Source organism: Citrus sinensis, chromosome 1, assembly GCF_022201045.2.
Source record: "Citrus sinensis cultivar Valencia sweet orange chromosome 1, DVS_A1.0, whole genome shotgun sequence".
Taxonomy (NCBI): Eukaryota; Viridiplantae; Streptophyta; class Magnoliopsida; order Sapindales; family Rutaceae; genus Citrus; species Citrus sinensis.
This window is the reverse complement of record NC_068556.1, coordinates 17,306,409-17,319,471: the sequence shown is the minus strand read 5'-3', so window position 1 is coordinate 17,319,471 and position 13,063 is coordinate 17,306,409. Positions and strand designations below refer to the sequence as shown.

The following is a 13,063-nucleotide window of genomic DNA, read 5'->3' as shown; positions in this document are numbered from 1 at the left end:
CGAGAAATGGCACCAATGCCAATACTTTTTGGAGGGATTATTGCCAAATGTGCAAGAATGGCTAATGGCAACAAGTGGAGGAGAGCTAATGTCAAAAAGTGCATCAGAGATTTGGGAATTCTTCCAGCGACAAGCGGATAATTCCCAACAACGGAGTCGGTCACTCAGGAATACTAGAAGAATTAAAGGAGTGAATGAGGTTCACATTGGCGAGTCAAGTTCAGAAATTAAAGAAGTCAAAGCGATAATTGAAGGTCTCTCTCGACAAATAGCATCGTTATCAACAGCTAAATCAACAGAACCACATGACCATGACTCATACTCAGATCAAGCCAATGCCATAGGTGTAATGAGAAAACCATCGAATTACAACCCATACTCCAACACATATAACCCTGGATGGAGAGACCACCCCAATTTTTCATGGTCTCAAGGATTCCAACAGAATGGACCAGCAGCTCCAGCTCCAGCTCCACCAATTCCTCAAAATCCTCAAGCCTCTCAGCCCCCATTTAGATCATACAATCAGAACCAGAACTACTTTCAGCCCAGACCATAGGAGGATGCATTCCAGAATTTCAAGAATGTTACTCACTCCACGATTGAGCAACAGAACCGCACCATTGATGGACTACGAAATGAGTTAAGAACAGGCTTCAATTCACAAGCCTAATCAGTTTCAAGCCTCGAGAAGATGGTGGGACAACTTGCTTCCTCAGTTTAGACCTTGGCAATGACTTTTGACAAAGGCAAATTTCCAAGTCAACCAGTGCCTAATCCTAAAGGAGTACATGAAGCAAGTACTAGTTCACCACAGCAGCATGGAGAGGTCAAAGCCGTCATGACCTTGCGAAAAGGAAAAGAAGTCGACAACAAAGTGGAGATGCCGGTGACAAAAGAAAATCAAATTGTACTTGTGAATGTTGAGGAATCATCACCGGAGGAGAAAGACGAAAACAACTCATGAGAATACGTTCCCAAAGCTCCATTTCCTCAGAGGTTAGCGAAAGGAAATAAGGGAAAATCCACAGGTGAGATTCTTGAAATCTTCAAACAGGTAAGTGTTAACATCCCTTTGCTTGATGCTCTAAAACAAGTTCCATCTTATGCCAAGTTTCTTAAAGACCTTTGTACTAAAAAGAGAAATATGCATGTTCAAAAGAAGGCATTTTTAACAGAAAATGTTAGTTCTATACTCCAACATAAAATTCCTTTAAAATGCAAAGACCCAGGCTCCCCCACTATCTCATGTTGCATAGGGAACCACACAATTGAGAATGCTTTGTTGGATTTAGGAGCTAGTGTAAATCTGTTGCCTTACTCTGTATTTGTGAAACTTGGACTAGAAGAATTACACCCAACTCCAGTAGTGTTACAACTTGCAGATCGGTCCACGAAAATACTGTTGTGCAAATTTTAATGTACTCGCAAGCGCACAAATCTATTATAGTATAGATCAATGGTGACGAGTGTCGATCCCACGAGGAGGTGGATTTTAATTGTGTAGAATTAATTTTGTAAATGGGTGATTGGATTTGTGGTGGAAATGATTTGGAATATGCTAAGACTTAAATTAAAATGGCAAGAATAAATTCTAAAATTGGAATAGAAATTGCGAGAATAAATTGAAGAGAATTCTATTAAAATGACGTACTTGGATATCTGGATCCGTATCAACATGCATCATGGGCTAAATAATCCGTATTAATGCCAATTAAATCATGAGGGGGGAATCCACACCTCATGAACCACGCTCTAATCAATATGGTGCTAAGAGCTTATCGTGCCAAATAATAATAACCTTGTACTAGAGGGCCGGTGAAACCAAGGCGGTACTAGACAAGATTAGTATTATTTGTCGACGAGAAGTCAAAACATCCACAAAAACTAGAGGGGAAAAGAAAATAAATTTACCAAATTAAGCCCATGACACATGTTGAGACTTCACCTTCAACCCAAGCTTGAAAGAAAATTAGCCACTCATAGTTGAACTAGGGGCAAAATGGGAATTTATTAAAATACGAAGAAAATACAAGATGGAGAAGGAATTACAGAAAATAGATCCCAAAAATGGATTCAGAGATCTCCAATTAAGGGGGCAGGCCCCCTTTTTATAGATACATGGAGTAAATCATGACCATCGGATTAAAAACAGTTTGGACGCTCAGGATTGCGCCACGTCATCAGTCAACAGTCCACGGTTTGACCACGCGGATGAACAGTAACACGGTTTGACTCGGATGAACAGTAACGCGGTTTGACTCGGATGAACAGTAACGCGGTTTGACTCGGATGAACAGTGACGCGGTTTGACTCGGATGAACAGTAACGCGGTTTGGTTGAAAATAATCCTGTGTGATGCATGTACCGTACGCGAGATTTTTCATCCACTGATATGATGCCACGTCACCATCAACAGTACATAAGAATTTTAGCCCAACAGGATCGTGACACCTCATCAGTCAATGCCACATCATCGGTCAATGCCACGTCATCGATCCGTCTATGTGAACAGTGTTGTGAACAGTAACGTAGTTAGTACCGTACACGTGAATAGTACCGTACATATGAATAGTGCCATTTTTCCTTTTATGCTCCTCCTAAGGTTTTCGACTGTCCTGAGTTCAAAAGTGATGTCCGTTTTGCCGTCTGATCTCTCCTTTATTGTGAAATGACTATAATGCCCCTAAAATACATAAAATACTTAATTAAAATAAAACACATGTAATTAAATCACAAGAAGGTTAAATACATAAAAGTAAAGGTTGTTAGTAAGACTTGAAATGTAAAATGACGGTTTTATCCTTTATAAATATGCATTTTCTAACACTCAACAAATACCTCGTGGCATTGTGGAGGACGTGCTTATCCAGGTAGACAAGTTTTATTTTCCTGTTGATTTCATTGTAATTGACACTCAACCAATACAGGACTCGAGGAAGCACATCCCCATTATTCTAGGCTGACCTTTCTTGGCAACTGCGGATGCTCACATTCAATGCAGGACTGGAAATATGCAGTTGTCCTTCGGCAACATGACTATGGAGCTGAACATCTTCAACATTGCCAAACAACCTCACAGTGCAGATGATGGAATTGTTGATGTGGATTTAATTGAAGCATTAGTTGATGATACTTTTGTTTCAAACCTTAGTGATGATCCTTTACAAACATGTTTAACTCACTTTGGTTTGGATTTTGATATTGACAGATCGGTCGATGAGGTCAACACCCTGCTTGATATTGATAGATCGGTCGATGATCCTTTACAAACATGTTTAACTCACTTTGGTTTGGATTTTGATATTGACAGATCGGTCGATGAGGTCAACGCCCTGCTTGACTCAGCACCATCTATGGATACTAATAAATGGAAGTCAAGAGTTGAGCAACTAGCACCATCAGAGAAGAAACTCATCCCATCATCAGAATCACCACCGAAACTCGAGCTCAAACCATTGCCCAACACACCCCCCAACCAGCTTATTACTAGTCCCTAGCAAATAAAGCGAAAACAAAATTCAAATTCAAAATATTATTATTATTATTATTATTATTATTATTTAATAGAAACATTCGTATTTATTCCGTCAGATTAATGATAGCAATCAAATAAAAGTATAAGCATTATCTCCAGTCTAAAGCAACATCACACCCACATCAACTATCCACATGAATCAGCCCAGCAGACTTTGTCATAGCTACTTTCAAGAATGACATGTCAAACCCCAAAATCTCACTGGAAGTAGTGACACTCTCACAAAGAAATTAAAACCAATAAAAATAGTCACTCCAATGAATGGTAATTGAGAGAGAAAATAATAAAGAAGTGATATCACATGCTCTCACCAAGATGAAATAAATATGCCCTCAGCTTAGAAATAATACGATCTCAAGTCAAACAAAAATGCTAGTCAACCCAATTTATTTATCTCTTTTTTTTTTATTATGCATCACGACATCTTTTTAGCCCATATAACTAGCTTCTACTTCAAACTATAGTTCCCTAAAATCAAGAAGGACTTTTATTAGGACGTAACGTAGGCTAGGGACATGGCTAACAAAGAAGGAAAATAAGGAAAACAAAGTGTAAGTTTGAGAAAAATGCAGAGAATTTTTTTTTTTTTTGGAAGTTGCAAGGTGGATTTCACCTATTATTTTTATTTTTTTTCTTTTGAAACAACAACTTTTGTTTTGTTTGTTTGTTTGTTTTTTTTTTTTTTGCATAACTTTACTGAACAACAAAATTATTTACATTTTCTCAAACATATATAGGTGATGGAACTTATAAGACATTGGGTAATACTCCAAATCGGAGTGGGTCAAGATGATAAGTTGACAAAGAAAAAGGTTTTTTTTATTTTTATTTATTTTAAAGGCTCAAAAGGGTTAACTATGGATATTTGATAAAAGGGATGGCTAGAAAGGCTCAAACGGATCAAAGATGGCCTTTCCATCGTCTTTTAGGGCTCTAAATAATCTTCCATATCTACTAGTTAGATGGGCCTCCAAATGTAGTAACACGCTCTTTTTTTCTTTTTTCTTTTTTTTTTTATTTTACAATTTTTTTTTAAGGGTTAACTCAAAAGTAATTTAGAAATCGTGTATAAAATAATAAACTGCTAAACTGTATAAAGAGTGGGCAAAAGGGTTATTCTCCAAGAAAAATAATAGGCTCAAAAACTCACTTGGTACTTATTATGACATGTTCATTCCTTCAAGCAACTCACATTTGTCTCCGACATCAACATGTAAAGTAGCAAACATAGCGTAACATCACTTAAGACCAAAGATAATACAAATACTAAAATTTGAAATTAATCATGTCATCCAATGTTAAAACAAATCACACATTTTTTTTTTTAAACATCATTCTACCCCCCAACCTATTCTAAACATGAAAGGAAAATATGCATGCAGAAATGTGAAAATGATGCATAAAAACTAATTAGAAAAGTTACACGTAAAATGATAGAAAACGAAAATGATTTTTTTTTTTAAAGAAGATGCGTTTCTAGAGGAACTACACTCCATATTCAGCCATCTTCGACTCAAAAGTTGGAAAATGTATATTTATAGAGGAGAAATTAAAAAGAAGAAAAATAAACATAAATACATAATAAAGAAAAAGAAAATGTCTGAATTTTTTTTTTTATAAACGATGAAGATGCGTTTCTAGAGTCACTACACTCCATATTCAGCCATCTTCAACACAAAAAGTTAGCAACAGTTAGTTTCTACAACAAAAAATTAGTAAAAACTTAACCAAAATTCCACAATTGTCGACTATTCCCTCCCCCCAACCAGAACGAAACATTGTCCTCAATGTTTGAAATGAAAGAAGTAGAGTTTAGAAGACATCACCTGGGTGGTGCAACACAGAAGAAAATATTTACAGGCGGAGAGTTAAATCTAATTTGTACTTCTTACTGCGGCTACTGTTACCATCATTATGTGGATGCTCCTACACAAAGGTCCAGGGGTCTGGCTCCGGTTTATAAGCTTGTAACAGATCAAGTAGCTCATTAGCAGTGTGAGCACAAATAAAGAGTTTTTTCACATTAGCGGGAATGAAATAGTTTTTTATTGCATGGTTAAGAAATGCGATAAAGCCATCATAAAAGTTATTGACATTTAACAAACCGATGGGTTTTTAGTGGATGTGCAGATGGGCCCAAGATGCTAGTGTGATAAGTACCTCTAGTGTTGCAAGATCCCCTGGAAGAAAAATAAAAGCATCAGCATGATTAAGCATTTCAGTTATTCTTTCTTGCATACATGAGACGACTAACTCTTTTCCAGTTGATGAGTTAGACGAACTGCCCAATGGTTTTAAGACTCTTAGGATGATGCCTAACACTTGACTTCCTCTGATAAAAGCTGCTTCTGAGACCATTTTTGATAATCCTCGGTTACCTCCTCCATACACCAAGTGTAATTTTCTCGCTGCTATGCTTCGACCAAGATCTATGGCTGCCTCAACGAACTCTTTATGTTTGCCATATGTAAATCCAGAAAGCACACAAATGTTCTTGAATTGTCTATTGGGAGTAGCTGCCATTGTGATACTTCGCAAAAATAATTTGTGAGTGATTGACAAAGAAAATCACATTTAAGAGTCTTGGTGATAGTGGGTCATAGTTGTGTATGAGGTCACATGTCCATGTCAAATAACGCGTAAAGCACGTGGCTCGCGAGTAAAAAAGAAAACAGTAAAAAGGGAAAAGCAAACAGTAATAAGGAAAAAGCAAACAGTAATAAAATTATTAAAGACAATAATGCAAACAATAAGACAATAGTGAAATAATAAAGTAAAAGGATATTTACAGGTAGTTGCGACTGTGGCTCACATCTTCCTCTGGTTTTACGTCCAGAAACGGCTTGAACGCCCTCTATGGGTCGAGGATAGGCTTCCTATCCAGTTTTCTTATAAACTGGCAAACAGGGTCGTTTATAGTCAGATTCCCGAGACTATATCGTGCATGCTCTTTCTGGAATAATGGCCATAACTGGAGAATCGCTCCTTGCACATATCCACTGGGATGCGTTTCAAGAGACAGAATGATATCATCCAATGACTCCTTATTCAAGCCATCCCTAATGAATTGAATCTTATCTTCCCTGTTATCAGACATCATTCCTAAAGAACATGGGTTTTTATTGCAACTCATTCTGGCACACTTATGACAAGCAACAGAAATTCTTCGAGCTCGTCGTTTTTTTGCATAATTTCCTTTACCACAACCAGGCATGTATGCAATAAATTTTGGAGGTAACTCACCTGCCGATCGTACTTTAGCCTCGATTAACCAACGGATGTCAGCAGGTATGTTATTCGTTATGAGTAATCGCATGCGTTCGGACCGAGCTTTATAGATTGTAAGGAGGGCATTCTGAGGAAGTGAAGGGAATCGCTTGTGAAGTTTCGATAGAATCTCGTTTCTGTCCATACCTTCGCCTCAGAATATCAGTTATTATGGGAAACTGAAGTAACCGACTTGATTGTCACGGAGTACCGTTATCCGCCACTTCACCGGGGTAACAAACTAAAGCACACAAATAGAAAAACAAATTAAAACACACAAAGAAAATTAAAATCATCCTCTTATTGAATTTACCTCAAGCTCCAACTGGATGTCGTAAACACTTCTCTCAATGTCTCTGAGTTGGCGTTCTAAACCCTCAACATAGGCTACTAACTCTGGTGGTTGTAGAGCCCAAATGCGTTGTGTTTTACAAAATTGAATCTGCCTTTTGAGATGAGTTTTGACACGTTGAAGTGGTTTAAGAATGTTCAGGAGGAACGGTCTAAGTATGAGACTCATGATTAAAAATGATAAGAGAAAACTTAATGGTAAAATAAACACACTTATGCAAAAACAATTTCAATTAGCAAAAGAATAATATAAAGAAAGAAAACAAAATCAAATCAACGAAAAAAATGAAAAAAAATCAATTCAAATCTGGTGGGTCACTCAAATTTATTTCGGTGTCTTCTCCACGTGGTTGGTATTCTAGATATGGCTTTAATCTTTGACCATTAACTTTAAACGTGACACCGTTCTTTGGGTCCTTAATTTCAATTGCCCCATGTGGAAAAACAGTATGAACAATAAAGGGACCAGACCAACGAGAGCGTAACTTACCTGGGAATAGGTGCAAGCGAGAATTGAACAAAAGCACTTTCTGACCTGGAGTGAACGATTTTCTCATAATTTGCTTATCATGGAAGACTTTCATTCGTTGCTTGTAAATCTTGGCATTTTCGTATGCATCATTGCGAATTTCTTCAAGTTCTGCCAGCTGTAATCTTCTTTCTAAGCTGGCTTGCTGCATGTCAAAATTGAATTTCTTGATGGCCCAATATGCACGATGCTCGAGTTCCACAGGTAGGTGGCAAGCTTTTCCATACACTAGCCTGTAGGGTGACATCCCAATCGGGGTCTTGAAAGCCGTTCTATATGCCCATAAGGCATCATCAAGTCTTAATGACCAATCTTTTCTGTCCGGCCTCACCGTCTTTTCTAATATGTGCTTTATTTCTCGATTGGAGATCTCAACTTGGCCACTGGTTTGCGGATGATACGGAGTTGCCACTTTGTGTGTGATTGAATACTTTGTCAAAAGAGCTTTGAATGCTTTGTTACAAAAGTGGGCACCACCATCACTGATTATCGCTCGAGGGAATCCAAAGCGTGAAACAATGTTGCTTTTCAAAAATGCTATCACCACCTTGTGATCATTGGTCCTACATGGAATAGCTTCTACCCATTTTGATACATAGTCAACAGCAACCAATATGTATTGATGACTGAAAGACGGGGGAAAGGGTCCCATGAAGTCGATACCCCATACATCAAAAATCTCAACCACTAAAATTGGATTTAGTGGCATCATATTCCTTCGCGTAATGCTCCCCATTCGTTGACACCTATCACATGAAGAACAGAAAGTGTAAGCATCTCGAAATATAGTTGGCCAATAAAAACCACATTGTAAAACTTTAGTCGCGGTTTTCTTAGCACTGAAATGGCCTCCACAAGCTTGTTCATGGCAGAATGAAAGGATATTCTGAATTTCACTTTCTGGGACACATCGTCTAACAATTTGGTCTGCACAATACTTGAACAAATACGGGTCATCCCAAAAGAAATTCTTTATCTCTGCAAAGAATTTAGCCTTATCTTGCTTGGTCCAATGCTCTGGAAGTTTACCTGTAACAAGATAATTAACTATATCAGCATACCAAGGTAATACTTCCACATTCATTAATTGTTCATCTGGAAATGACTCATTCAATGGTAATGATTCTGTAATTGTGTCAAAATGGAGACGAGAGAGGTGGTCCGCCACAACATTTTCTGTCCCTTTCTTATCTTTGAATTCCAAGTCAAACTCCTGCAAAAGTAACACCCAACGAATTAGTCTGGCTTTTGCATCTTTCTTTGTGAGAAGATATTTAAGAGCAGCATGATCTGTGAACACGATTATTTTACAACCAATGAGATAAGATCGAAATTTCTCTAATGCAAATACTATTGCTAGCATTTCTTTTTCAGTAGTTGAATAGTTCAACTGTGCATCATTTAATGTCATACTAGCATAATAAATAACATGGGGAATTCGATCAACTCTTTGTCCTAATACTGCTCCTACTGCATAATCAGATGCATCACACATTAGCTCAAATGGTAAGCTCCAGTTTAGGGCCTGAATGATGGGTGATGATGTCAACAACTGTTTTAATTTTTCAAACGCCATAAGACATGAATCATTAAAGATAAAAGGTACATCCTTAGCAAGTAAATTGCATAAGGGTCTAGAAACTTTGCTAAAATCTTTAATGAAACGTCTATAGAAACCAGCATGCCCAAGGAAAGATCTTACTTCTCTGACTGTTTTAGGTGGAGGAAGATTAGAAATGAGATCCACCTTGGCTTTGTCAACCTCAATACCTTTGCTCGAAATGATGTGACCGAGAACAATACCTTGTTTTACCATAAAATGACATTTCTCCCAATTTAAGACCAAGTTCTTCTCGATACATCTCTGCAGAACTAGTGTTAGATGATGTAAACATTGATCAAACGAATCACCAAAGACAGAAAATTCATCCATAAAGATTCAAGGAATCGTTCAACCATATCAGAAAAAATGCTTAACATGCATCGTTGAAATGTAGCAGGTGCATTACATAATCCAAATGGCATTCTCCTATATGCAAATGTGCCAAAAGGGCAAGTGAAAGTAGTTTTCTCTTGATCTTTTGGTGCTATGGGAATCTGATTATATCCTGAGTAGCCATCTAGAAAGCAATAAAATTCATGACCTGCTAATCTATCAAGCATTTGATCGATAAATGGTAAAGGAAAATGGTCTTTACGTGTGACAGAATTCAACTTTCTATAATCAATGCAAACACGCCATCCTGTAGTTACTCTAGTGGGTATCAATTCATTATCAGCATTGGCAACTACTGTGACTCCTGACTTTTTGGGGACAACTTGCACAGGACTGACCCATGAACTATCAGAAATGGGGTAAATGATACCTGCGTCTAATAGCTTAAGGACTTCAGTTCTAACAACTTTTTTCATGTTAGGATTTAACCGACGTTGCATTTCCCTAGTAGTTTTAGCATTTTCATCAAGGTGAATGTAATGCATGCAGTCTACTGGGTTTATACCTTTAATGTCTGCTATGGTCCATCCTAATGCCCCTTTGTGATCTTTCGAAACATCTAACAACTTACCTTTTTGTTCGTCATTTAGGGATGATGAGATTATTACCGGCAGAGTACTTTCTTCTCCCAAAAATGCATATTCCAGAGTGTTGGGTAATGGTTTGAGCTCGAGTTTCGATGGTGATTCTGATGATGGGATGAGTTTCTTCTCTGATGGTGCTAGTTGTTCAACTCTTGACTTCTATTTATTAGTGTCCATGGATGGTACTGAGTCAAGCAGGGCGTTGACGTCATCGACCGATCTGTCAATATCAAAATCCAAACCAAAGTGAGTTAAACATGTTTGTAAAGGATCATCACTAAGGTTTGAAAGAAAAGTGTTATCAACTATTGTTTCAATTAAATCCACATCAACAATTTCATCATCTGCATTGTGAGGTTGTTTGGCAATGTTGAAAATGTTTAGCTCCATAGTCATATTGCCGAAAGACAACTGCATATTTCCAGTCCTGCATTGAATGTGAGCATCCGCAGTTGCCAAGAAAGGTCGGCCTAGGATAATGGGGATGTGCTTCCTTGAATCCTGTATTGGTTGAGTGTCAATTACAATGAAATCAACAGGAAAATAAAACTTGTCTACCTGGATAAGCACGTCCTCCACAATACCACGAGGTATTTTCGTGGACCGATCTGCAAGTTGTAACACCACTGGAGTTGGGTGTAATTCTCCCAGTCCAAGTTTCACGAATACTGAATAAGGCAACAGATTTACACTAGCTCCTAAATCCAACAAAGCATTCTCAATTGTGTGGTTCCCTATACTACATGAGATAGTGGGGGAGCCTGGGTCTTTGCATTTTAAAGGAATTTTATGTTGGAGTATAGAACTAACGTTTTCTGTTAAAAATGCCTTCTTTTGAACATGCATATTTCTCTTTTTAGTACAAAGGTCTTTAAGAAACTTGGCATAAGATGGAACTTGTTTAATAGCATCAAGCAAAGGGATGTTAACACCTACCTGTTTGAAGATTTCAAGAATCTCACCTGTGGATTTTCCCTTCTTGCCTTTCGCTAACCTCTGAGGAAATGGAGCTTTCGGAACGTATTCTCGTGGGTTGGTTTCTTCTTTCTCCTCCGGTGATGATTCCTCAACATTCACAGGTACAATTTGATTTTCTTTTGTCACCAGCATCTCCACTTTGTTGTCGACTTCTTTTCCTTTTCGCAAGGTCATGACGGCTTTGACCTCTCCATGCTGCTGTGGTGAACTGGTACTTGCTTCATGCACTCCTTTAGGGTTAGGCACTGGTTGACTTGGAAATTTACCTTTCTCAACGGTCATTGCCAAGGTCTGAACTGAAGAAGCAAGTTGTCCCACCATCTTCTCAAGGCTTGAAACTGATTGGGCTTGTGAGTTGAAGCCCGCTCTCAATTCATTTCGTAGTCCATCAATGGTGCGGTTTTGTTGCTCAATCGTAGAGTGAGTAAGATTCTTGAGATTCTGGAATGAATCCTCCCATGGTCTAGGTTGAGAGTAGTTCTGGTTCTGATTGTATGGTCTAAATGGGGGCTGAGAGGCTTGAGGATTTTGTGGAATTGGTGGAGCTGGAGTTGCAGGTCCATTCTCTTGGAATCCTTGAGACCATGAAAAATTGGGGTGGTCTCTCCATCCAGGGTTATATGTGTTGGAGTATGGGTTATAATTCGATGGTTTTCTCATTACACCTATGGCATTGGCTTGATCGGAGTATGAGTCATGGTCATGTGGTTCTGTTGATTTAGCAGTCGATAACGATGCTATTTGTCGAGCAAGACCTTCAACCATCTCCTTGACTTCTTTGATTCCTGAAGTTGATTCGCCAATTTGAACCTCATTCACTCCTTTAATTCTTCTAGTAGTCCTGAGTGATCGACTCCGTTGTTGGGAATTATCTGCTTGTCGCTGGAAGAATTCCCAAATTTCTGATGCACTTTTTGACATTAGCTCTCCTCCACTTGTTGCCATTAGCCATTCTTGCACATTCGGCAATAATTCCTCCAAAAAGTATTGGCATTGGTGTCATTTCTCGTACCCATGATGTGGACACTTCAAGAGTAGCCCATTGAATCGCTCCCATGTTTCGAAAAAATGCTCGTCCTCTCTCTGGGTAAACTCCGAGATTTCCCTGCGAATAGCATTGGTTTTATGTACTGGGAAATATTTATTCAAAAATTTTGTAACCATTTGTTCCCATGATGCAATGCTATTAGCAGGCAATGTATTAAGCCATGAACGAGCCCTATCCTTTAAAGAAAATGGGAATAGTCTAAGTTTAACATCATCGTCTGAAAAATTTTCATATTTAAAAGTTTGACAAATGGCATGAAAATCATTCAGATGATTATATGGATCCTCATTTTCTAGGCCATAAAATGTGGGGAGACAATTTAGCACACTAGGTTTTAATTCGAAACTCCTAGCAGCTACATTTGGGTATCTTATGCATGATGTGCTCAAATTAGCTAAGGCACTAAAATAGTCCTTAAATGGCCTCTCCTGTGGTGCTTGTAAATCTATTTTATTTTTAATTTGTTTGTGTGTGCGAAGTGTTTTTTCTAATTCAAGGTCTATAGATTCAAGATTAGGTAATAATGACCTACGACCATGCATGCAAAACAAATAATAAAAAAAAAATAAGGATGAGAACAAAACAAATAAAAATAAAGAAGAGGGAGAAATTACGATACTAACCTTATTGAGCTATTAAAACCTTTCTATAAAAATACACAAAAACAAATACGTGAAATAAATTAACTAAAAATTAAATTAATAAAATAAACAAAAAAAATTACAAAGAAAAATAAATTGAAAATTAAATTACAGAATTTTAAAGAAGAGAA

The 13,063-nt window shown here is 37.8% G+C and overlaps 1 non-coding gene across 1 annotated transcript; it reads left to right on the top strand.

The window, feature by feature from the left end:
- Positions 1-12,252: 12,252 nt before the first annotated feature.
- Positions 12,253-12,356, top strand: LOC127903850 (small nucleolar RNA R71). Its single transcript, XR_008056735.1, has one exon. It is a non-coding gene; the product is annotated as a small nucleolar RNA R71 (small nucleolar RNA).
- The last annotated feature ends 707 nt before the right edge of the window (positions 12,357-13,063 follow it).